General features: G+C 43.7%; 2 protein-coding genes and 2 long non-coding RNA genes across 6 annotated transcripts in view; 1 reads left to right on the top strand and 3 right to left on the bottom strand.

Annotated features, from left to right (window-relative positions):
- Positions 1-2,311, bottom strand: part of LOC117965625 (uncharacterized) — a 57,747-nt gene extending 55,436 nt beyond the window's left edge. For all 3 annotated transcript variants that reach the window (XM_059006831.1, XM_059006830.1, XM_059006828.1), the window contains exon 1: positions 2,187-2,311. The gene's annotated coding sequence lies outside the window, so the exon portion shown is untranslated. The remainder of the gene's footprint in view (positions 1-2,186) is intronic.
- Positions 1-25,571, bottom strand: part of LOC131704993 (tetra-peptide repeat homeobox protein 1-like) — a 335,084-nt gene that overhangs the window by 254,392 nt on the left and 55,121 nt on the right. The gene's annotated exons all lie outside the window — the stretch shown is intronic.
- Positions 1,412-2,062, top strand: LOC131705000 (uncharacterized). The gene is made up of 3 exons (XR_009310113.1): positions 1,412-1,511; positions 1,596-1,668; positions 1,767-2,062. It is a non-coding gene; the product is annotated as an uncharacterized LOC131705000 (long non-coding RNA).
- Positions 17,145-23,857, bottom strand: LOC131705002 (uncharacterized). The gene is made up of 3 exons (XR_009310115.1): positions 23,452-23,857; positions 19,474-19,638; positions 17,145-17,294 (listed from the first exon to the last, which is right to left on the bottom strand). It is a non-coding gene; the product is annotated as an uncharacterized LOC131705002 (long non-coding RNA).

Here is a 25,571-nt window from a genome sequence, read left to right on the forward strand (position 1 = left end):
AATTCTTCTAGGTACACTTGCACAAAGTCAGGGATTTTGTAGGCATATAGTCAGGTGTATGATTAAACAATTATACCAAACAGGTGCTAATGATCATCAATTCAATATGTAGGTTGAAACACAATCATTAACTGAAACAGAAACAGCTGTGTAGGAGGAATAAAACTGGGTGAGGAACAGCCAAACTCAGCTAACAAGGTGAGGTTCCTGAAGACAGTTTACTGTCAAAAGTCATACACCATGGCAAGACTGAGCACAGCAACAAGACACAAGGTAGTTATACTGCATTAGCAAGGTCTCTCCCAGGCAGAAATTTCAAGGCAGACAGAGGTTTCCAGATGTGCTGTCCAAGCTCTTTTGAAGAAGCACAAAGAAACGGGCAACGTTGAGGACCGTAGACGCAGTGGTCGGCCAAGGAAACTTACTGCAGCAGATGAAAGACACATCATGCTTACTTCCCTTCGTAATCGGAAGATGTCCAGCAGTGCCATCAGCTCAGAATTGGCAGAAAACAGTGGGACCCTGGTACACCCATCTACTGTCCGGAGAAGTCTGGTCAGAAGTGGCCTTCATGGAAGACTTGCGGTCAAAAAGCCATAGCTCCGACGTGGAAACAAGGCCAAGCGACTCAACTATGCACGAAAACACAGCAACTGGGGTGCAGAAAAATGGCAGCAGGTGCTCTGGACTGATGAGTCAAAATTTGAAATATTTGGCTGTAGCAGAAGGCAGTTTGTTCGCCGAAGGGCTGGAGAGCGGTACACGAATGAGTGTCTGCAGGCAACAGTGAAGCATGGTGGAGGTTCCTTGCAAGTTTGGGGCTGCATTTCTGCAAATGGAGTTGGGGATTTGGTCAGAATTAATGGTCTCCTCAATGCTGAGAAGTACAGGCAGATACTTATCCATCATGCAATACCATCAGGGAGGCATCTGATTGGCCCCAAATTTATTCTGCAGCATAACAACGACCCCAAACATACAGCGAAAGTCATTAAGAACTATCTTCAGCGTAAAGAAGAACAAGGAGTCCTGGAAGTGATGGTATGGCCCCCACAGAGCCCTGATCTCAACATCGAGTCTGTCTGGGATTACATACATGTCTGGGATTAATCATACACCTGACTATATGCCTACAAAATCCCTGAATTTGTGCAAGTGTACCTAGAAGAATTGATGCTGTTTTGAAGGCAAAGGGTTGTCACACCAAATATTGATTTGATATAGATTTTTCTTCTGTTCACTCTCTTTGCATTTTGTTAATTGATAAATATAAACTATTAACATGTCTATTTTTGAAAGCATTCTTACTTTACAGCATTTTTTCACACCTGCCTAAAACTTTTGCACAGTACTGTATGTATATATATATATATATACACACACACACACAAACACACACATATATAGCTTGTTTCTTTAATTTCATCATTACTTCTGTAACCTCGGAGCACTTTCCACAATACATATCCTCATCGCAACGTCTGCTGTAATGGGAGGATCGCCATCAAGAGGTAAATCATATTAAAAGCCTCATCTTTACCACAGAAAAAATAAACAGAGCTGTGCGTATTTATGTATCTCTCCCTGTTTTGCAGAACCGCCGAAACCAGAACCGAAACCGAAACCACTTCTCACTAATCCATGGCGTGAAGTTGAATTTAGTGACGAGTAAGTGATCCGTTTTTTAATGTTTGTATTTTCTGAAATATTTGTAAGACGGAGCTATTTAAAGTTTGATATTTCTTTTCATTTCACTTGTTTTACAGTGCTTACATGAAACTTCAAGAAGAAATAAAAAAACACCAACCACACCCTAAGGCTTCCACAACAGATATTCTTATTTCAGGCAGTATGGGATCCGGAAAGTCAAGCTTTCTAAATTCTGTGAACTCAGGAGAGAAGAATTCAACGGCAGAGTGCAAAACATTGAAGCCGTGAGACCAGGTGCACAAACAAGCGTCACACAACATGTAAGTGTTTAAATTCCAACACCTCCTACACTTCTCATCTAGTGTGCTTAATTACTGTGTCCTGTCATCTCACTGGCAGTAACAGCAGAGGAAAAAGCAGCAAGTGCACATGAGGTTCAGGTGCTTTAAGCCGAGGGGACGCTAGTCTACATGTTGTCAGTGCACAACATGTAGACTATATAAATCGATATTATTTCAAACCCAGTGAACGCTTACCTTCCACTATTTGTGTGATTTAATACTTGTCTTTTTTAACCGGTCCAGTTGCACAGAAAGCCATTGTAAGTGGAAATGCGTTCTACTACGACTAGCTCCAGAACGAGGTATGACGCAGGCCAGGTTTAGGGGGTGGAACCGCTTAACAGTCTCGCGTTTTGATTGGTCCATGTGTGTCACATGAATATGTCGTCACACGAGTGGAAAAGCTTGCAGGCATTTTTAAAATTGTGATCAGAGAGAGAGAGAGAGAGAGAGAGAGAGAGAGAGAGAGAGAGAGAGAGAGAGAGAGAGAGAGAGAGAGAGTTTTAAAATCCCTTTATTGAAACAAAAAACAAAATACATAAAACAAGATAGCCACAAAAGGAAACCATTACAGCAAAAAAAACAACAATTAAGCAGTCAAAAAAACAACCAAAGTTACAAAATAAATCTTTTTAGAGTGACAAGGTTAAAATAACAAACTGAGCTCCCCCTCCTCACTCAGATCACACAGCCCACCCTCCTCACACCACCTCTGTTTAAACTTGTCCAAGTCCTTTACCAAACGGTAATAAAAAAAATCTACCTGAATCCTGCTAACAAGCAGGACTCTAAAAACACTCCAAGCATCGGTAAAACCAGTGGCTAAAATCTTGTTTTTTCGAGATTTATAAATGGCTAACTTCGCTTGACCAAGGATAAAATTAACAAGCACACATTTTTGACGCTGTTTTGATTTGTAGGTGATACTAAAAACAAGTAACGTTTTACTAAAAATAACACCAAAAGATGCCAACAGGTCTGTTAAATGCTGGAAAAATGGTAGTAATCGGGGGCAGTCAGTGAACAGGTGATACACAGTCTCGGAGGCAGGGCAGAAGGGACACTGTTCACTCACTCCAGGCTCTACATGGCTCAAGTAGCGGTTTGTGGCCACAATGCTGTGCAACACACGCCACTGCAGGTCTCCTGAGCGTTTGGGCAGGGGCAGTTTATACAGAGAGCGCCAACTCGGGAGCACGGCCTCGCTCACCCCCAGGTGTGCCCTCCACTTAGTATCCACCAGATCTCTCAACTCGGGGGAACAGTGAGATTTAACACACAGGTGGTACAGTTGTTTCTTCTCTGTGGCATGAAAATGCAGCTCAGTGAGGTTGTGCACTGACAGCAGCTTCCCTGGCTGCTCTTCCTTCGCCAGGGGGACTGAGGGAGAGACCAGCACTGTGGGGAACAATGGATCGGGTTCGAGGACCACACGTTCCGTCAGACACCTCTCCACAAACCCAGAGACAGCCGGGCTCAAGGAGGCCTTCAGGTCAGCCAGCATCTTCTCCAGGAACCTCTCTGATCTGATACCCAGCAACACACTCAGTTCCCTGCTGGACCTCCACCGAAAATCTGTGAATTCAATAAGATGGCCCAGTTTTGTAAGTCCAGCATTTAAAAACACACCACACATAGTGACAGAATTAAAATGAGCGTGATTAAAAAGAGGATTAAAAAACAGGGGTTCTTCGAATATCCACTGGCTGCACAGGGAGGAGTCAGTCCTGCTGGTGTGAAGGAGGTGCCAGGCATTAAACATAGTACTATAAAAAGTGTCCAGTCCTGAGTTGGGGAATCTGTCAGGGGAAATTAAAAAAAGATGTTTGTCCAAACCTAGCCGGCCTGCCTGGTGCAGCAGAGAGAAGGCCAGCCCCTGCCAGCACAGCCCCGTGCAGTAAAGCAGCCGCTGGGCTGCCTGCAGTCGGAAAACAGCCACCCTGCAAGAGAGGTTAATCAGTCCCAAGCCCCCCTCGTTTGGGGGAAGGTACAGCACCATGGGGCGCAGCCAGTGATGCCCGCTCCAGAAAAACTGCAACAAGCTCTTCTGGATTTGCTCCAACAGTCCAGGGGGGGATTCAGGCACACCAGTCTGTGCCACAGCATGGAGGCAGCCAGATTATTAATGATGAGCACCCTCCCCTTGAAAGACAAATGGGAGAGAAGCCACTGCCATCTCTGCAGCCGCCCCTGAACCTTCTCCAGCAGCCCCTCCCAGTTTTGCTGCATAAACTGTTCATTACCCAGGAACACTCCCAGGATCTTGAGACCAACTGTATTCCAGGACAGGGTCTGGGTTAAGGAGGGAGGGGTAGCACCCTTCCAGCTGCCAACCAGGTACGCCCCACTCTTGGTCCAGTTGACCCGGGCTGACTAAGCCCTCTCAAAGGTATGGATGCAATCCTGCAGGATGGCTACATCTCGGTCTCCAGTGACAAAGACATTCAGGTCATCAGCATAGGCAGAGAGTTGTATGGGCAGGGCGTGGGGCAGTGCAGGCACTGCCAGGCCAGTCAGGTGCAGACGGAGCTGATGCAGCAGGGGCTCTATGCAGAGGGAGTACAGCATTCCGGAGAGACAGCATCCCTGCCGAATCCCCCTCTGAACTGGGAAGGGCCGACTCAGGCTGTTGTTCACCTTCACTGTACTAAACACATTAAAATACAAAAGATTAATATAAGAAATAAAAACAGGACCAAAACCAAAAGCCTTCAATGTGGCAAATAAATATTTGTGATCAACCCTGTCAAATGCCTTCTCTTGGTCAAGCGAAATTAATCCAAAATTCAGGTTAAAAAGTTTGGATACATTTAAAAGGTCCCGAATTAAAAAGAGGTTGTCGGCGATGGAGCGACCGGGCACACAGTAAGACTGATCCCGGTGCACCACTGACGCCAGATAGCCCCACAGCCGGACAGCCAGAGCCTTGGAAAACAACTTGTAGTCACAACAGAGAAGAGACACTGGACGCCAGTTCTTAAGGTTACACAAGTCCCCCTTTTTAGGCAGCATGGTGATAACGGCACGGCGACAGCTCAGTGGGAGTATTCCCTCCCTGATACACTCAGTCAGCACATGGTACAGATCCTGACCCAGCAAGGGCCCGAAGTGCTTGTAAAACTCTGGCTGCAGTCCATCGATGCCGGGCGCCTCACATTTCAAGAGCTTTGGAAAGCTCTTGAAATGTGAGGGGGGAATCCAGTTCATTGCTCTCCCCCTCACTCAATCTGGGGAGACCTTGATGTATTTGTGCCGCATCCAGCAGGTCGCAGCCTTCAGATTTATATAATTCACTATAAAATTCCACTGCCGCCTGGCGCAGCTCCTCTGGGCTGCTCACCTCCTTCCCACAGGGCAGCCTCAGACAATGTATCTGTCTCTGTTCTAGCCTCCTCTTCTCCAGGCCGAAGAAGAAGGCTGTGGGAGCATCCATGTCTCTTAGCTGAGTGAAGCGTGCCCTGAGCAGCGAGCCCTGCACCCTCTCCTCCAGCAGCCTGCCCAGACACTGCCTCCTTTCCCGTAGGCTCTGACACGCTGTCTCACTGCTCTGGCCATCCAGCTGCCTCTCCAACTCCAATATCTCTCTCTCCAGCACACTGACTGCCGCTGCCACACACCTAGTGGAGTACTGAGTGTACTGTTGGCAAAACACTTTAATCTGTACTTTACCAATGTCCCACCACTGTCTCAGGCTGTCAAAGTGACGCATCTGTGTCTGCCAATTGGCCCAAAAAATTTTAAAATTTTCACAAAACTTTAGGTCTTGAAGGAGTTTGATGTTAAAATGCCAATAAGATTTAACAGGAATTTCAGAAGGTAAAGAAACAGTGGTGGACACAAAGTGGTGATCAGATAATGGCGAAGGGGAAATATGGCAACCAATAAACTTATTGCTATGAGTTCTAGTGGTATAAAATCTATCTAACCTCGCACCAGAGAGCTGACTATGTTGTAATTTAATCCAAGTATATTGTTTAACATTGGGATGAGCAGTTCTCCAAACATCTACTAGGCTGTGTGTATTTACAACAGCAGTCAGTTTACAGACAGACTGGGGATGGGGTTCCCCGTGGTTGCGATCAAGATTAAAATTCAAAGTACAATTAAAATCCCCCCCCCCCCTACCACGAGTAAATGTCCCGGGTCACACTTTCCCAATAACTCTGATAATTTATTAAAAAATAAAATCCGTTCTCCCCCTAGGTTAGGAGCATAAATATTAATAAGATCAATAAAAGTCCCCCCAAGCTTAATGTGCACTCTTAAAAGTTTCCCTGGTATAAATTCATCCAATCCAGGAGAAAATAAAACAGCAACCCCCCCACTGAGATTCGAGGCGCGGCTTAAAATACAATCGCCTTTCCACTCAGACAGCCAGTGAGCCTGGTTAGCGCTGTCTGAGTGCGTCTCTTGTAAAAAAACTATATCTCCCCGTTTTTGGTTAATAAAATCAAATAATTGGGCTCTCTTTTTAAAATCTCTACAACCATTAATATTGAAAGTTGCTAAAATTAGTTTCTCCATGGATAATAAAGTGAGGCATGCATTTAAAAAAATAAAACAAGCAAGGATAAAAGTATGCACTGTAAAATAATCCATTTCAATGCTTGGTTTTAGTTAAACATTTACGGGAACTACTAACACATTTTTTCAAACGATAGCGTTTTTTCTGATCAAATTCGGCCAAAGTTGTTTTCCTGAGAATAATATTGGCAGACAACAAAAACAATTTCAAATCCGGGAAAAAGGATGAAACTTCAACCCCCCTCTTACCTTTTGTCTTACCTAAAAAATCATTAATCTGAGCAAGTGTGTATAATTTTCGCTTGGAGGTTTGGCTGGCCGAGAGGTCAGAGAGCTGCAAGAAGTCAGAAACCTCTCCGTCATCCTCCTCTTCCTCTCCGCACTCCGACATCCCCCACTCCTCGTTCCACTCGCCCTCTTCGGTCACCTCCGATTCTAGGGTCGCCTCCTCAATCTCCTGGCCCGCAACCAACGCCGTCTCTGCAGCTCCAGTCGGCTCAGAAGGAGCATCCGGGGCTAAGACGGCGACAGCACCAGCATGAGAACTTGTGCTCACGTCCTCAGCCTTCCCCGAACAGGAGGGTTCGCCCCGGCCAAGATGAGACTCAGCCTTGGCGCTCCCTCCTAGCTCCGAGTCACCCGGGGCGGCAGTATGGGGCGGGTGTGTCTGACCCTGACTGCCACTGTCCACGGAGACGGAGCTCGGCCCCGCCGCACACAGGGGCTGAGACCCTCCGCTGCTGGCTTGGGAAACCGAAACGGGGCCCCAGATCGACTCCTCCCCGCTCCCCGAAGCCTCTACAGAATGCTTTTTTTAATTTTTCTTTTTTTAGTTATTCCTGTGAACATGCCATCACGTTCAGTCACAGTAGCACTGACTGCGGGAGTCTCCGGGCAGCAGTCTGCACCACGGGCTCCTGCACTTCAGCTGGTCTCGATCGTCGGGGTTGGGGGTACAGGTCGCTGTCTCGCCGGTTCTTGTTCCTGAGCTCCCCGAGCCTCCCCGGCTGCCTCGCCATCGCCAGCGGCAGTACTAGCAGGGGGGTTCGGTTGTAATTTGGGACAGGTATGTTTAAGATGCCCCTGTGCTCCACAATTAAAACATTTCATGGTGTCTGTAGTAGCAAACACAACATAATCTCTGCCGTCAACACTGAATTTCCAAGCAACATTAAGCTCAGTATCGGGGTTATGTAACAACACAAACACTCACGGCCTGAAAGACATTACGTGTTTAATTTCTTCTGTTTTACAGCCCAGCGGAATCATCTTAAAAGGGGACATTATCTTCCCATATCGAAACAGTTCTCTATCTAACAGTGCGTTATCTATAAAAGGAGGAACATTAGAAATAACAACTTTAGTGAGGGGGGTCGACAAAGGCATCGCTGTAACTAGGGAATTTCTAACTGAAAAACCCTCCTCTACTATACGATTTACCAATCGCTCCTGACTCAGGAAAACAACAAGCGCCTTATTCATCCTCGAAGCAGATTTAACATTATCAAACCCAACCACTTCTCCCACCGCTAACAGCACCTCTTCCACAGAAATGGAGCTATCAGGAACACACCTGAAGCCATGTCTCTGGGTTAAACCACCCGTCCCACCCGAGCGAGAACCCATTGGGGTCCGCAAGTCTATCAACTTGTTATATAAATAAATAAACAAACAACCAAATAAATAAATAAATATAATATAGAAAAAAAGAATGCAGTGAGAGCCGACTAGCAACAACTCACACACGCTCCCAAACTCACACGCCCCTCCCACAACCCACAATCCTCCGAGAGAGAGAGAGAGAGAGAGAGAGAGAGAGATCTGCTTTCCACAACCTTTCAATTAAAATATAATGTGGTATTTTGCTGTACTAATACAACGAACTATGGGTTATTACTTTATATGAATTATCATGTTATGCACAAATGTAAGAATTGGCTTTCTGTGGTGGTGTTATTTTATTATTATTATTATTATTATTATTATTATTATTTATTTCTTAGCAGACGCCCTTATCCAGGGCGACATACAATCGTAAGCAAATACATTTCAAGTGTTACAGTACAAGTAATACTTCTTTCAAATAGCATATATCTATAACACTATGTAACACAATTTTTGTTCCTGGGTAGTAAGTGTTATTTCCTAATTGCTTATGCCTCAAAAGTATAGAAAATGGCTATTATTCCCCACAAACTTTGCTTTTGTGACCAGGACAGTGATATTTTGAAATTTACCTATTTCCAATGAGAAAACGGGCGAATTTGTGTCTTTTCGTTCACATAAAGTCAGAAAAAAACAACATATGAATCCAAATTAACATGTATTTATACTAAAGTAATACAAAAATGACTACAAAAGATTTAGAAGTGAGTAGTTTTTCGAGATTTACGATTATACTGTAAATCACTTTCACGAATCAGCCCCCAAATGTAGTCTCCCATCATGTTCTCGTTATACTGTCCTTGGTAGCGGCGTTCAAAGTCCAGTATATCCTGGTGGAAGCGCTCGCCTTGCTCCTCCGAGTACGCTCCCATGTTCTCCTTGAATTTATCAAGATGAGCATCAAGGATATGGACTTTGAGGGACATCCTACAGCCCATTGTGCCGTAGTTCTTCACCAGAGTCTCAACCAGCTCCACATAGTTTTCGGCCTTGTGATTGCCCAGGAAGCCCCGAACCACTGCGACAAAGCTGTTCCAAGCCGCTTTCTCCTTACTAGTGAGCTTCTTGGGGAATTCACTGCACTCCAGGATCTTCTTTATCTGTGGTCCGACGAAGACACCGGCTTTGACCTTTGCCTCAGACAGCTTAGGGAAGAAGTCTTGAAGGTACTTGAAGGCTGCCAACTCCTTATCTAGAGCTCTGACAAATTGTTTCATAAGGCCCAATTTGATGTGCAGTGGTGGCATCAGCACCTTCCGGGGGTCCACCAGTGGCTCCCATTTGACGTTGTTCCTCCCCACAGAGAACTCGGTCCGCTGTGGCCAGTCCCGCCTGTGGTAGTGCGCCTTGATGTCCCTGCTGTCCCAAAGGCAAAGGTAGCAGGGAAACTTGGTAAAACCACCTTGGAGACCCATCAGGAATGCCACCATTTTGAAGTCTCCTATGACCTCCCAGCCGTACTCATCATACTTCAAGGCGTCCAGCAAGGTCTTGATGCTGTTGTAATCCTCTTTGAGGTGCACCGAGTGAGCCAGGGGAAGAGACGGGTACTTGTTACCATTATGGAGCAGCACGGCTTTGAGGCTCCTGGATGAGCTGTCAATGAAGAGGCGCCACTCATTCTGGTTACAGGCGATTCCGATTGCCTCGAACAGACTGGTCACATTGTGGCAGAAGCAGAGCCCATCTTGACGGGTGAAGAAGCTGGAAAAAGGTTGGTGACGCTTCCTCTGATCTGCGACTTGCACACTTTCATCCAACAAGTTCCACTGCTTGAGCCTAGACATCAAAAGCTTGGCATTGGACTTGGTGAGACCAAGATCTCTAATCAAGTCGTTGAGGTCTTTTTGGTTGGGGTAGTATGGGTTTCTCTCCTCAGCTCCACCTCTGAAATTGTCATCTGGATCTACAACGTCTTCCTCGCTCTCTGACTTGCTGCTCTCTTCTAAAGATGGCTGCTCTCTCTCCGGAGGAGTGGGTACGGGGAGCTCATGGCAGTGTGGCACCGGGGCGATGGATGAAGGAAGGTCCAGATACGTGATAGCAGGTGCATTCTTGCCAGTCCGACGTTTGGAAGGGTCCACCATGCAGAAGTAGCAGTTGCTTGAGTGGTCAGTGGGTTCCCGCCAAATTCTTGGGATAGCGAACTTCATGGCTCTCTTTCCCCTCTGTACCATCCTACAAAAATACATTTATTTCACCCATGACTAATGTGTAAGAGATTCTCGCAACATTTTTCATATAGGATATATTTTTTCAATAACATTGAAAATTGTAAAACATTTTAAAATTAAAAACTTTTACCATTTTAAAAATTTTAACACATTTTATAACATAAAATTCCGAGCAACAATTGTCCATCTTACCTTCCAGAGTTTTTTTGCAGTGCTCGCAGGTGAAATGAGGTGCCCAGGGTTTGTCTTGATCCCCGACAGGCATGCCGAAATATGCCTTGTAGGCCTCACACATCTTAGCAGATGCTTCCACGGAGTACTTTTTCGCTCTTGTCTTGATAAATTGGCCGCAGACATAGCAAAATGCGTCTGCCGGATGCTTGCAGCCTCTTGATGCCATCTCAGAAAAATGCAGATATGTATCCACTTAGGCAGCTGGAACTAAACTGAACTGATGGGCTTAAGGCCCCTGTATTTATACTACTATTTATATTACTGGAAAGTTCTAGAAAGTTCTAGAAGTTACTCCAAGTTTACTCAGCACTGAATCTATCTGGAATGTTCTGGAAAATAGGTAAATTTCAAAATATCACTGTCCTGGTCACAAAAGCAAAGTTTGTGGGGAATAATAGCCATTTTCTATACTTTTGAGGCATAAGCAATTGTGAAATAACACTTACTACCCAGGAACAAAAAAAAAAAAAAATTTGTTACACGGTGTAATCGTTTGCGCGATATATTTTAATATCAAATATATATCTTCCACACTATTACAGTTTTGTTACAGGATACATTAGTTTATCTCTAATGTAAAAATAGTTACATGTAGACTGCCCCTGTTTTCATTTACGTCCCAAATTCTGGGCCGCTCTGGTTTTTAGATAACGTCCCAAATTCAGCATTTTCAAATTCAGCCCCAAAAAACGTATTTCTTATTACAATGAAATAGATACGTGAACATTAATTAAAGCAGTCGTTTTCCTTTATTAAAGGCTAATATTAAAACACTTTTGAGAAGGAACACGGTATTCCAAAAAAAGGACATCGGCGTAGATTTAGCTAGGGACGGTAGTGACATGTCCCTACCAATGTCAAGGGACCGTTGAATTGTCCCTACCAATAATTTTGATAAATCTGAAACGTCTTTTGTCAAGTCATTTTTCCCGTTCCACAAAGGGTTAACTCTCTCAACGACCCCTCTTGACCGGAGGGTCGTGGGTTCAATCCCAGGTGGGGGACACTGCTGCTGTACCCTTGCGTAAGGTACTTTACCTAGATTGCTCCAGTAAAAACCCAACTGTATAAATGGGTAATTGTATGTAAAAATAATGTGATATCTTGTAACAATTGTAAGTCACCCTGGATAAGGGAGTCTGCTAAGAAATAAAAAATAATAATAATAATAATAATAATAATAATAATAAAGCATAATGGCAGGCAAAAAAAGAAAGATGGACATAAGGAATTTTTTTTTTTTTACAAAAAGTCAGTGTGTAAGTAGGAAGATCTCGTTAAAGTAATAAACACAATTGATAATGATTCTCATAGCAAATATAAAAATAATTTACTAATGAAGTTAGCAGTCATACTTTCTCTCTAAACAGCATGAATCAATTTATCATTTTATCAGGCGAATGAAGCAGTCCAACCTGGTAAAAGCAGTACAGAGGCAGGTGGAGCAACAGGGTCGCAGGTGAGGTCTGTAATGGCTTAGTGATTATAACAGTGAAAGTGTTAGACTCAGTTTTGAGATATATTATTGTTTGAGGCACATTGTGATATGATAGTAGGCTAATGCTGTATAGTAATACTCAGCAAATAGTTAGCATAGCCATATATTCTCTCTCTATATGACATGCATCAGTTTATCATTTTATCAGGTGAATGAAGCAATGCACCCAGGTGAGAGCAACAGCACAGACACAGGAGAGGCAAGCAGAGCACGTGAGCGTGCATGTGCTCATGCTTGTAGTGGCAGGGGTATGGGTAGTTTACAGTAAGGCTGGGATAGGTTATAATTCAGGTTATTAGTAATTCTATAGCAGGGATGTCAAACCAGCTTCCAGGACGGCTACTTTATCATCATGTTTTAAGTGTATATCAGCCAACTTCATGTCAATCAGATTGTCCTCGATTCATGTCCAGCATTCATTTCAAGCCACCAGAAGTGACCATTTAACAGCTGTCTCCTAAAAAAATTTTTTCCCGGGTGGGCATGCCCCCAAACCCCCCTAGCGAGCGTGACTCCGCCCCCCTAAAAAATTGTGTCCCTACCAATGTTCAAACCAAACCTATACCCTTGGTTGTAAGTGACTCTGCCTCTAATGCATAGTTCACACACCCTAGTCTCTGTAAGTCGCCTTGGATAAAGGCGTCTGCTAAATAAACAAATAATAATAATAATAATAATAATTTAATCAGTAAAAAGGAACTGTATTAAAGACAGCGAGTAACAGGCAGATGATGCTCCTCCCAGGGAAAAGCAGACGAAATCCGATTGAATATCATCATGAACTATGAGGTAACAATATGAGAGGTGAAAGTAACAAAGTAAATAATATAATGCAAACTCATCTATTAACAAAAATACATCTATTAACAACAAAACAGCATGCCTTAAATTGAAATTCAATTTACTCAAGAACAAAAAACAGCGTCCCTTAAATTTAAAATTCAGTTTACTCAAGAACAAAAAACAGCTTCCCTTAAATTGAAATTCAGTTTACGCTAGGGTCTGCAAGATCTTTATTTGAGCTGTGTACTTTTGCGCCAGTTTATTTAAATACGTATTATTTGAACTGAGTGTCAATCATTCCTCTCAGCCTCGCCCACTTCCATCGAGGAAATCAGAGCTTGCTCTTGCTGTCTGCCGACACGTTCAGCCAATCACAGCTAACTTTAGATGGAACTCAAGACTGACACTCAACAGTCCTGGATGGTGGCTCCGAGCTTTACAGAAGAACCGGGATGAAGTTAGTTACTTATTCTCGATTCAAAGGCTGAAGTTAGTTACTTATTCGTACAATTACGTACTGAATATTAGCTCACACTCTAAGGGGGAAATCACATAGATAGTCTGGATGTGCCACCTCAAGTAGGGTATCATTTTAAACCTTGACCATTTCTTTTCAACATACACAGTTTAGTCAAAAATCCTTTTATAGTATGATGTAATGAGATTCCAAAATGGTATTATTTTTGTATTTATTAAATATTTACTGCCCAAACAACCTCTGATATGAGCCTGAAATGTCCACATTAGTGTATACTGACCTTAAAGGGTACATAAGGACCTTTTTATTTTATTGTGTTCAACATGTGTTGCTTAAACTGTTTACATAAGGTGTGTGTATTGTTTAATTTTATTTTTTCAAGATGGCTTCACATGTACCTGCATGGACCTCTCAGAACTACATCTCCCATCATCCTCCTGCTCACTGGTAAATCCATCTCAGTTACATATGTGTGCAGGAGGATAATTGGAAATGTAGTTCTAAGAGGTCCATGCGGGTACATGTGAAGCCATTTTGAGGCAAGGAATGCAATTTAAAAGTTTAAAAAAGTGGTCAAAATGTAAAAACAAACAAAAAATGTAAACACTATACCGCCACCCTCGCTTATTGCCCATTTTTGCCCATGGCCTTTACCAGGCGGTATAAAGAGGGTTGACTGTAATTTTCAGTGGCGACTGGCGTCAGACAATTCCGTCTTGTGACTTTGACTTACGAGGGTGGCTTCGTGGTACACCGTACGTGTAGCGTTGACACGTTTAAACAAATACTTCAACTTCAAGTGCGGGAGCGCTCTGCCAGCTCTACACACTTAATACATCTGACAACACAATTAAATAATATACATGTTTCGCACTTTTCCCTGGGGCCGGGCCCCAAGGCCCCTATGCACTCTGTGCCTATCCAGATGTTGTTTATCTTTATCTCTGTAATAAGATGTATGCATGTCGATGCACCGTATTGTTTAAAATAAAATAAAATAATATACAGTGCCTATAGAAAGTCTACACCCCCTTGAACTTTTTCATATTTTGTTGTGTCAGTGCCTCAGAGTTTCATGCATTTAAATGAGGATTTGTTTCCACTTATCTACATACCATACTCCACACTGTTAAGGGGAAAAAAGTTTTTATTGAGAAAAAAATTATATATTAAAAATACAAAACTGAAAGATCATAATTGGATAAGTCTCCACCCTCTGAGTTAATACTTGGTGGAAGCACCTTTGGCAGCAATTACAGCTGTGAGTCTGTTGGGATAGGTCTCTACCAACGTTGCACAACTAGATTTGGCAATATTTGACCATTCTTCTTTACAAAACTGTTCAAGCTCTGTCAAGTTACTTGGGGAGCGTTGATGGACAGAAATCTTCAAGTCATGCCACAAATTTTCGATTGGATTTAGGTCGGGGGCTCTGACTGGGCCACTCAAGGACACTTACCTTTTTGTTCCTTAGCCACTCCAGTGTAGCTGGATTCAAGGTGGGCTTTCTTGAGTAATGGCTTCCTTCTTGCCACCCTACCATACAGATTTGTGGAGTGCTTGGGATATTGTTGTCACATGCCCACTTTGACCAGTCTTGGCCATAAAAGCCTGTAGCTCTTGCAAAGTTGCCATTGGCCTCTTGGTAGCCTCTCTGATCAGTCTCCTTCTTGCTCGGTCATCCAGTTTGGAGGGACAGCCTGATCTAGGCAGGGTCTTGGTGGTGCCATACACATTCCACTTCTTAATAATCGTCTCCAAGGGATATTCAAGGCCTTTGATATTTTTTATACCCATCCCCTGATCTCTGCCTTTCAACAACTTTGTCCCGGTGTTCTTTTGAATGCGCCTTGGTGCTCATGTTTGAGTCTTTGCTTTGAAATGCACTACCCAGCAGAGGGAACCTACAGGAACTGCTGAATTTATCCTGAAATCATGTGAATCACTACAATTTAACACAGGTGGAGGCCACTTAACTTGGTGTTTGATTTTGAAGTCGATTGGTTACACCTGAGCTAATTTAGGATTGCTATTACAAGGGGGGTGGACAACCAAGCTATTTCAGTTTTTATTTTTAATTAATTTTCTACAAATTTCTAGAATATTGGGGTAGGATGTGTAGATAAATGAAAAAAAACAATTAACAAAATGAAATTAAACAATTAAAAAAATGAAGCCTGTGGCCTTCTGGGAGATGTAGTCCTTTTTCCCCCCAGGAAAACACTCTCACATATCCTACCCCTTGTCTTCACAAGACACTGGCCATTTAACGGCCACTTCCCTCCACCTTTAAAGGACCACCCTCCCTCAAGTCCCAAGTCTTTGGTTTTCACCCTCTTCCACAGGCGGGCTTGGGGGTGGATCGGTCCTTCCTCCGGTGCACTCAGGAAGGCACCACAAACCAGCAAGAAGGGACCCGGACGGCTTGCCCTGGGCGACCAAAACGCAGGCCAGGCAGGCAGAGGTGCGTGGCTGTGGACCGGCGCAGCGATGTCTTGGATCTCAGGGGGAGTGGAGCAGTAGGTAGGGGAAACGGAGCAACCAGCAGGGGGAGCGCCAGCGATGTCTGCCTTTTCCCAGTGACGTCTTCCTCCTGCGCAGCGACGTCTGGGTTCCAAGGGAAAGTGGAGTACGGGACCAGGCAAGCGACTGTGTTTGGCCATCCTGCAACCTGGGCACAAGGTCGAGTGGAGGGAGGTTGAGGCATTCCGGACTGGTGTCCATGTAGCTGGAGCGCAGGACCGCACTTGACAGCGCAGGAGTGCCTCCCCCAGCCTGTTGCTGAGGCTCTGTTGGAGGTGGGCTGCTCACCTTCTCCCCCTTGACTTCAGCCGGTGGCTCCGGTGACAGGAACAGTTCCTTGTCCTGCTCAGGAAGCAGCTCCACCTCTCTAGTTATGAGCACTAACTAAACACAACACAGGAACCTAAACTAACACGCAGGACGGCTAAGCCATTTACCTGACAAATAGCAAAATAAATCACACAGGTTTCACAAAATAAACCACACCTAGTTTAACACTACCTTTTTTTCTTTTAGGGTTGAACACAACTCCCAACCGGGCTCTTCACTCTTCAGCCACATAGAGCAGACTGACTGCTTCCCTTTTATACCCTGCACCTGGCTCTAATTTTCAATAATTGCCAGGTGCAGGTGATAATTAAACATAACAATAAAACAATTAACAAAATGAAATTAAACAATTAAACAAATGAAGCCTGTGGCCTTCTGGGAGATGTAGTCCTTTTTCCCCCCAGGACTACACTTTCTCACTATATATATATATATATATATATATATATATATATATATATATATATATATATATATATATTGTGATGAAGCTAGACTTGGTCGCTTTTTAAAATGGCTGTCCGAGAGTAAAAAAAAAAAAAAAAAAAAATACATGTCCCAGGAGCCTCCGTGGCAGAGACAGGATGGGCGGGGACTCCTGGGTATATAAGGAGGCAAGCTGAGGGAGTCAGGGCAGTTCGTGGGAGGTTGCCGCAGGGAACAGACTCCAGACTCCAGTTTGCTTGGAATAAAACTGGAATACCACAGCCTGTTGCAAGCTTGAAAGGGGTATGTGATTCAGGACTGCTGCAGTTTATGCAATGTGTTTTTCTTTTCATTTAGTTAAATTGGCAGGTGAATGAAATCGCCAATGTTAATTTGCTACAGTGTGGGAAAAGTAAACTAATATAGCCAGCCAAATAGGGATCCTGGGAGTGAGAGGTAAACCTGAAGGCATGTGACTTTGTGATTGAATATAAAAATAACCACACGGACACGTGAGAGACTTTAAAAAAAGAAACTTTATTTTGTTGAACACTATTTCTGGTGGGGAAACCAGAAAGCCCGCCTTCTTCACATCTGGGAGGTCTGGAACGGTCATCTCGGCAATGCAGGAAGTGTTGGACCCTGTGGAGCGGTGTTTGGTGATTTCACTGTGTAGTGAGGGACAAAGAAGAAAGTCAGTTAGGCCCGAACAGGGCTAGGCATATTATTTTTGTTTGTTTATTTTTGTGTAAATAATAAACTTACCTGGTCCATACAGACCATTCTTTGAGAAACTCCTGTCTGGATCTCCGGTTTTTGGGTCTCCCCCACTTACTTGTCTGTCACAATATATATATATATATATATATATATATATATATATATATATATATATATATATATATATATATATATATATATATATTGTGAAAGATTCACCCTCGCTCGGGTTCGTTGCCCCTTTAAAAATATGACCCAGAACACAGAAGTGGATTTCTCAAGCGCGTTTGCGCTATTTTTTTAATAAACACAAAATAAACAAAACAAAACACACAAAATAAACACCTAGCTCCTCTTGGAGCACTAACTCAACTCTCAGGAAACCCTTCCTAACACGGGACAGCTACGCTGTTTACCCGTCCTTCCCAAAACACCGGTTTGAAACCGCACTTACTTTGTAACTCTTCCTTGGCTACTCGGAGACAGCGCACCTCTCTGCCTCCTTCCATTCAGCAGCCTCGAGCAGACTGCTTGCTCTCCTTTTAAACTCCCGCACCTGAGTCTAATTCCCTAATAGCCCAGGTGCGGATGATAATTAATAATCAAACAATTAAACTAAACAATAAGCAAATCAATTGAAACAATAAAGCAATACAAATCAAACAAAAAGGTGCATTTTCACAAGTTTTTCTTTGCAGGGAGGTTTTAACCCCCTCCCTGCCGTCTCTCACAACCCGCTATATTACAATATATATATATATATATATATATACTGTATATAATTGTGGAAAGACTGCTACCACTCGCGGGTTCGTTGCCCCTTTAAAAATAGACCCAGGACTCAAGAAATTGATTTTTAACGCGCTGACGCGCTATATTTTTAAAACACAAAAACAAAACTCAAAATAAACACCTAGCTTTAAATGAGCGCTAGCTAAACACAGCGGGAACCTAACTAACCTAACTAGCTTTAACCCCCTCCCTGCTGTGTTACACTTCCTCCCCCTTGTCTTTTCAAGACACCGGCCATTCGACGACCACCTCCCTCCACCCTTAAAAGACCACCCACCCTCAAGTCCAGAAATGTCAATTTTCGCCCTCTTCCACGGGCAGGCTTGAGGGTGGGTTGGTCCCTCCGGCGTTTCCAGGGAGGGACCAAGGACCGGCGAGGAGGGACCCAGATGGCTTGTCCAGGGCGACCACAGCGTAGGCTGGTGACCGGGAGCACGGACTGGCAGGCAGAGGCGCGTGGCTGTGAACCGGCGCAGCGACGTCTGGGATTACAAGGGGAGCGGAGCAGTAGGAAGGGGGAACTGAGCAACCAGCAGGGGGAGCGTCAGCGACGTCTGCCTCTTGCGCCGTGACGTCGTCCTCCTGCACAGCGACGTCTGGTATTCCAGGGGGAGTGGAGCAAGGGACCAGGCAAGCAACTGTGCCTGGCTGTACTGCGACCTGGGAGCTAGGTCAAGCGTAGGGAGGTCTGGGCATTCCAGCCCGGTGTCTACACTACCGGGCCAAGGGACCTCACACGGTAACGCCGGACTGGCTTGCAGGGGTGGCAGCACATCCTCCCCCTTGACTTCCACCGGTGCCTCTGGCAATGGTGGCTTCTCCCCTCTGGGCTCCGGAAGAGGCGGCTCCTGCCCTCTGGGCTCTGGGGCTGGAGTCAGCGGAATTCCTCTCGCCTGCTCCCACTTTTGGAGCAACAGGTCCAGTTCGGTTGGCTCCTGCTTCTGTCTCTTCAGTGAGGCCAACCCCAGCTCTCTCTCCCATCTCTCAAGTTGCTCTTTCTGAGCAGCGGCATTCTTATTGATCTGCGCGATCAATTCCTCTAAACTGTCCATACTTGGGTCTCTAGGGGAGCCCACACACTCTGACACCATATGTGGAAAGACTGCTACCACTCGCGGGTTCGTTGCCCCTTTAAAAATAGACCCAGGACTCAAGAAATGGATTTTTAACGCGCTGACGCGCTATATTTTTTAATAAACACAAAAACAAAACACAAAATAAACACCTAGCTCTAAATGAGCACTAGCTAAACACAACGGGAACCTAACTAACCCGCAGGACGGCTAAGCCGTTTACCTGCCAAACACAAAAAAAAACACTTTTCTTCAGACTTACACTTTTTATGAAGCAGAGCACCTCTTCTGCCTCCTTCTCCTCCGCAGCCCCGAGCAAACTGACTGCTTCTGTCTTATGGACAGGCTCCTAGAACGAACAGGAGACGACCCGGTAGTAGTCATCAACATCGGTAGAAATAACATTGGAAGAGACAGACCAAGATCCCTGCAAAACAAATTCAGAGAGCTAGGAAGGAAATTAAAAGACAAGACCAAAACTGTGGTATTTTCTGGGATACTGCCGGCACCTTGCAAAGGACCATATGAACAGCTGGAAATACAAAGTCAAAATGCATGGCTGAAATCGTGGTGCACACAGGAAGACTTCACCTTTCTTGAACATTGGAGCACATTCTACAACAAGGACAATCTATATAGGTGGGACGGACTGCACTTAAACAGAAAGGGAACCAATCTACTCAGAGAAAGGATCCTTCAGGCGGTCCAGAAGCATTTAAACTAGAAAGGAAGGGGGGAGAAAACAAAAAAACAGAAGGGAGACCACATCAAAACAAGGGCAACAACTCAGGTAAGACAACTATTAAATGTATTTATCTTAATGCTAGAATGCTCAGAAACAAAATGTTAGAACTTGAAACTACTGCACTAACAAGTAACTACGATGTGATAGGTGTTACAGAAACTTGGTTGTCTGAGAGTGATGGAGACGAATATAATATTAGTGGGTACACACTGTATAGGAAAGACAGGCAGGACAGAAGAGGCAGAGGGGTAGCGCTGTACATAAGAAATAGTCTTGAAGCCCAGGTGTTAAATCAGGACAAAGAAAACAATGCAGGATCAATATGGGTCAGAATAATGGACACAAATTCAAAGGGCATAATAATAGGAGCATGCTATAGACCGCCAAATTCAGACGCTGAGCAAAATAATCTGTTATACAATGACATTCGAAATGCGTGTAGAAAAGGAGAAGCCATACTAATGGGGGATTTCAACTTCCCCCACAGAAAATGGGAAAACCCGATGGGGGGCACGACGGACGAAATTGAAATGGTGGAAATGACAAATGACTGCTTCCTAACGCAATTTGTCAAGGCACCGACTAGAGGGGAGGCATGCCTTGATTCAGTCTTTTCAAATAATGAAGACAGGATAACTAAAACAGAGGTCAGAGAGCCATTGGCAAACTCAGACCACAACATGGTCTCATTTGAAGTATTTTTTAAAACCCCAAAAGTAATGACTAAAGCTAAGGTTTACAATTTTAGAAAAGCAAACTATGAAGGTATGAAACAGAGACTAACAGTAGATTGGAGTAAAATAGAGAAAACATCCACAGAAAAAGGATGGCTGTTTTTTAAAAATGTAGTACTAGAGGCGCAAAACAATTACATCCCAAAAGTAGACAAATCCAAATCTAAAACAAAATGGCCAGCGTTTAAAAGGGACCAAAAACAAAGTACACAGAAAGAGTACTTGGAACTGCAAACACAAGTCAAAAAGGAAGTTAGAAAGGCCAAGAGAGAGATAGAAATCAATATTGCTAACGGGGCTAAAACCAATTCCAAAATGTTTTTCCAATATTATAACAGCAAGAGAACATTCAAAGAGGAGTTTAAATGTCTAAGAGACACAAATGGCAAAATCATAGATGAAGAAAAAAAATAGCAAATATATTAAATGATTACTTTTCACAGGTTTTTACAAAGGAGCACATGGACATCATGCCCCACATGTCGACCTGTTCCTATCCAATTTTAAACAACTTTAGCATAACAGAGGCAGAAGTGTTAAAGGGACTAAGAGCTCTTAAAATAAACAAATCCCCTGGGCCAGATGAGATCCTCCCAATAGTACTCAAAGAAATGAAAGAAGTTATTTACAAACCGCTAACCAAGATCATGCAACAGTCTCTTGACACAGGGGTTGTACCGACAGACTGGAAAATAGCAAACGTAATACTATAAAGGGAGATAAAACCGAAACAGGTAACTACAGACCAATAAGCCTGACTTCTATTATATGTAAACTTATGGAAACTATAATAAGATCCAAAAAGGAAAATTACCTATATGGTAACAATATCCTGGGAGACAGTCAGCATGGTTTTAGGAAAGGGAGATCGTGTCTAACTAACCTTCTTGACTTTTTTGAGGATGCAACATTGAAAATGGATAATTGCAAAGCATACAACATGGTTTATTTAGATTTCCAGAAAGCTTTTGACAAAGTCTCGCATAAAAGATTAATTCTCAAACTGAACGCAGTAGGGATTCAAGGAAATGCATGCACATGGATTAGGGAGTGGTTAACATATAGAAAACAGAAAGTACTGATTAGAGGAGAAACCTCGAAATGGAGTGAGGTAACCAGTGGTGTACCACAGGGATCAGTATTAGGTCCTCTGCTATTCCTAATCTACATTAACGATTTAGATTCTGGTATAGTAAGCAAACTCGTTAAATTTGCAGACGACACAAAAATAGGAGGAGTGGCAAACACTGTTGCAGCAGCAAAGGTCATTCAAAATGATCTAGACAGCATTCAGAACTGGGCAGACACATGGCAAATGAAATTTAATAGAGAAAAGTGTAAAGTATTGCATGCAGGCAATAAAAATGTGCATTATAAATATCATATGGGAGATACTGAAATTGAAGAAGGGAACTATGAAAAAGACCTAGGAGTTTATGTTGACGCAGAAATGTCTTCATCTAGACAATGTGAGGAAGCTACAACAAGATGCTCGGATATATTGTGAGAAGTGTTGAATTTAAATCAAGGGAAGTAATGTTAAAACTTTACAATGCATTAGTAAGACCTCATCTAGAATATTGTGTTCAGTTCTGGTGACCTCATTACAAAAAGGATATTGCTGCTCTAGAAAGAGTGCAAAGAAGAGCAACCAGAATTATCCCGGTTTTAAAGGCATATCGTATGCAGACAGGCTAAAATAATTGAATCTATTCAGTCTTGAACAAAGAAGACTACGCGGTAATCTGATTCAAGCATTCAAAATCCTAAAAGGTATAGACAATATCGACCCAGGGGACTTTTTTGACCTGAAAAAAGAAACAAGGACCAGGGAGATTAGATAAAGGGGCATTCAGAACAGAAAATAGGAGGCACTTTTTTACAAAGAGAATTGTAGGAGTCTGGAATCAACTCCCCAGTAATGTTGTTGAAGCTGACACCCTGGGATCCTTCAAGAAGCTGCTTGATGAGATTCTGGGATTTATAGGCTACTAACAACCAAACGAGCAAGATGGGCTGAATGGCCTCCTCTCGTTTGTACACTTTCCTATGTTCTTATGTCATACATGAAATGAAAGGGCACACACCAGGCTTCAATAAAGAAAAGTAATATAGTCTGAGACTTGCCCTGTTTAGTAAAGATAACAAAAACCACAGAAAACTAGATGCTTTTCAGAAAAAAAAACACTATTTATTGTTTATTTATTTCTTTTAGCATAGCCAGCTCAAATCTGACAGTGTACAATGAAACTTCAACAATTGAACAAATTGGATAATAAATAAAGGAATTATGGCCAAGATTTCCATTACACAAGAGTAGATGTTAAAACTTCATGCTGATTTGAACTCGGCTCTTGCCAAGATAAGCACCAACTAAGACGTAGCTTTACAGTAAACTAATATGATCCATATGTGTCTCCATCCATTTACGTTTCATTCCATATGATGATGTAGATATCCTTCTGTCTGGTGTTGATGGTTGAAGTGTAATGCTGGCTCCAGGGATCAGCTTATTTTGCCTCCCTGGCGCATCAGCACACACAACGGCTGTGATGCTGGCTCCGGGGATCAACCAGAGTGCGGTCTCCCCAGCGCATCAGCATGACAACCGTCTGGATTGAGCTAAGTAGGGTACATCTCTGGGGTCTTCAAGTGGGCACCTTCCATCCTCAGTGTTTCGTCGACTAGCCCACGACACCGATTCTGGCATCCCAGCATCACCCCCCTCCGTCCCCCACTCAACTCAGCCCAGCTTACTTACCTGTACATCAGCGTTTCTTTCTTTCTATTGTGCTTGAGATCCCCAGCCAGAATCTTTCCGTCTCAACCACAGCCAGTTGCCTCTCTGCTGCTTCAGATAAGTTCTTCACTGTGCGACGCAACTCTTGGCCACTGAATCAGACGTCTCTGGGGACCAAGGGACCAAAAGCAACCAAAAATAATGAACAAAAAGAAAAAAGATAATACTTAGAGTGACAGGATGACCATTTGAATAAGCATTAAAACGACTATATTTAAATGGTTTAATGGTTTAATTAGTCTTATCAATTATTTAACGTGACCCGGTTTGACATTTCATTCTTGCAGTGCTGCAGCTCGTGGTGCAAAGGCTGAGCTCAATCCATTTATTACAGCAATATTAGCAGCAATGCCAGCAACAGCATGAAGAGGCAGCAAATATGTGAAGGACAATTGTGTGGTGTTCTGAGCACAGTACGTTCTAGTGAGAACTGCTTGAAATGTGTTTCTCAACTGATAAAAGGGATATAGATAGGACGCTGTTATGTCTACTTTGAGGCGAAACTGCCTAACTAAAAAACAACTCCTTATAAGGGAATCTTCATCTTTGAGAAAGTTCTAAAAAGTTCTATAATCATGCTGACGTGTTAATTTGCTTATTGTTGCTGCGCTAGTCCTGTATAAATATTGTGCTACCTTGTCAATAACCGAGAGAGAGTGTGTTCATGTGACACCCGTGAGCAGGGGTCTTGAGGCGTTGGTTGAATAGTATGTACTGTAGTTTCACTCGGGGTAACCCGAGGCGGCGGCTCTGCAGTCTGTAGAGACCGGTGTTGCAGTCATCAGAATAGGACTGTAGAGATGGTGTTGCAGTCATCGGAATAGGACTGTAGAGACCGGTGTTGCAGTCATCAGAATAGGACTGTAGAGACCAGTGTTGCAGTCATCAGAATAGGACTGTAGAGACCGGTGTTGCAGTCATCAGAATAGGACTGTAGAGACCGGTGTTGCAGTCATCAGAATAGGACTGTAGAGACCAGTGTTGCAGTCATCAGAATAGGACTGTAGAGGCGGTGTTGCAGTCATCAGAATAGGACTGTAGAGACCGTTGTTGCAGTCATCAGAATAGGACTGTAGAGACCGGTGTTGCAGTCATCAGAATAGGACTGTAGAGACCGGTGTTGCAGTCATCAGAATAGGACTGTAGAGACCGGTGTTGCAGTCATCAGAATAGGACTGTAGAGATCGGTGTTGCAGTGTCACAGAGAGAGAAAGAATTCGAACTGTAAATCTCCCTCCCGACCAAAGAAGGCGCTGGATAAGTTTGATCGTATGCTTCCTCCTAGATGGACTGCCTTGACGGTAGGCGGAAACCGGAAGGTGACCATATTAGGGGGAGCGCTTAGTTACATGTACCTGGAAGGATTCCATTGCAATCAGCTGCGGGGCGGGCCCCTATTGGAGAAACTATGGCAACGGGTTGCTTGCAAGGAGGAGGATCTGGGTACAAAGGGGAAGCAGCTACGTTAGTACGGCCCCTTGCGCTGATGACGGTATCCAGCAGGAGCCTGTGTGTTTGTTATTGTTTCGTTTTGTCTCTGACAGAGGAGGAGTGAGAGTCGGGAGCTGCAGCCGCAGAGCCTGCACTAAGACCCAGAGCACGTCCCTCACAGCACAACACAGCACAGCACCAGCACTCATCACGACCCCGGAGAAAGAGCACAGTTTCGTGCACGGAGGATTGTGGTCACAGGAGTGTTATTATTATTTGTTTATCAGGACTGTAAACTTGCCGTGTTCCCCCCGATAACATCGCTGGTAGAGGGGTGGTTTATTATTATTAATAATAATAATAATAATAATAATAATAATAATAATAATAATATTTGTGTTTTCTAAAATAAACACAGACTTTTTGGGAGAACTCTGGTCTGGACTTTCACTTGTATTTTACACCACTCACATCCTGTTCACATGCAGTCATCAGAATAGGACTGTAGAGACCGTTGTTGCAGTCATCAGAATAGGACTGTAGAGATGGTGTTGCAGTCATCAGAATAGGACTGTAGAGATGGTGTTGCAGTCATCGGAATAGGACTGTAGAGACGGTGTTGCAGTCATCGGAATAGGACTGTAGAGACG

Source organism: Acipenser ruthenus, chromosome 34, assembly GCF_902713425.1.
Source record: "Acipenser ruthenus chromosome 34, fAciRut3.2 maternal haplotype, whole genome shotgun sequence".
Taxonomy (NCBI): domain Eukaryota; kingdom Metazoa; phylum Chordata; class Actinopteri; order Acipenseriformes; family Acipenseridae; genus Acipenser; species Acipenser ruthenus.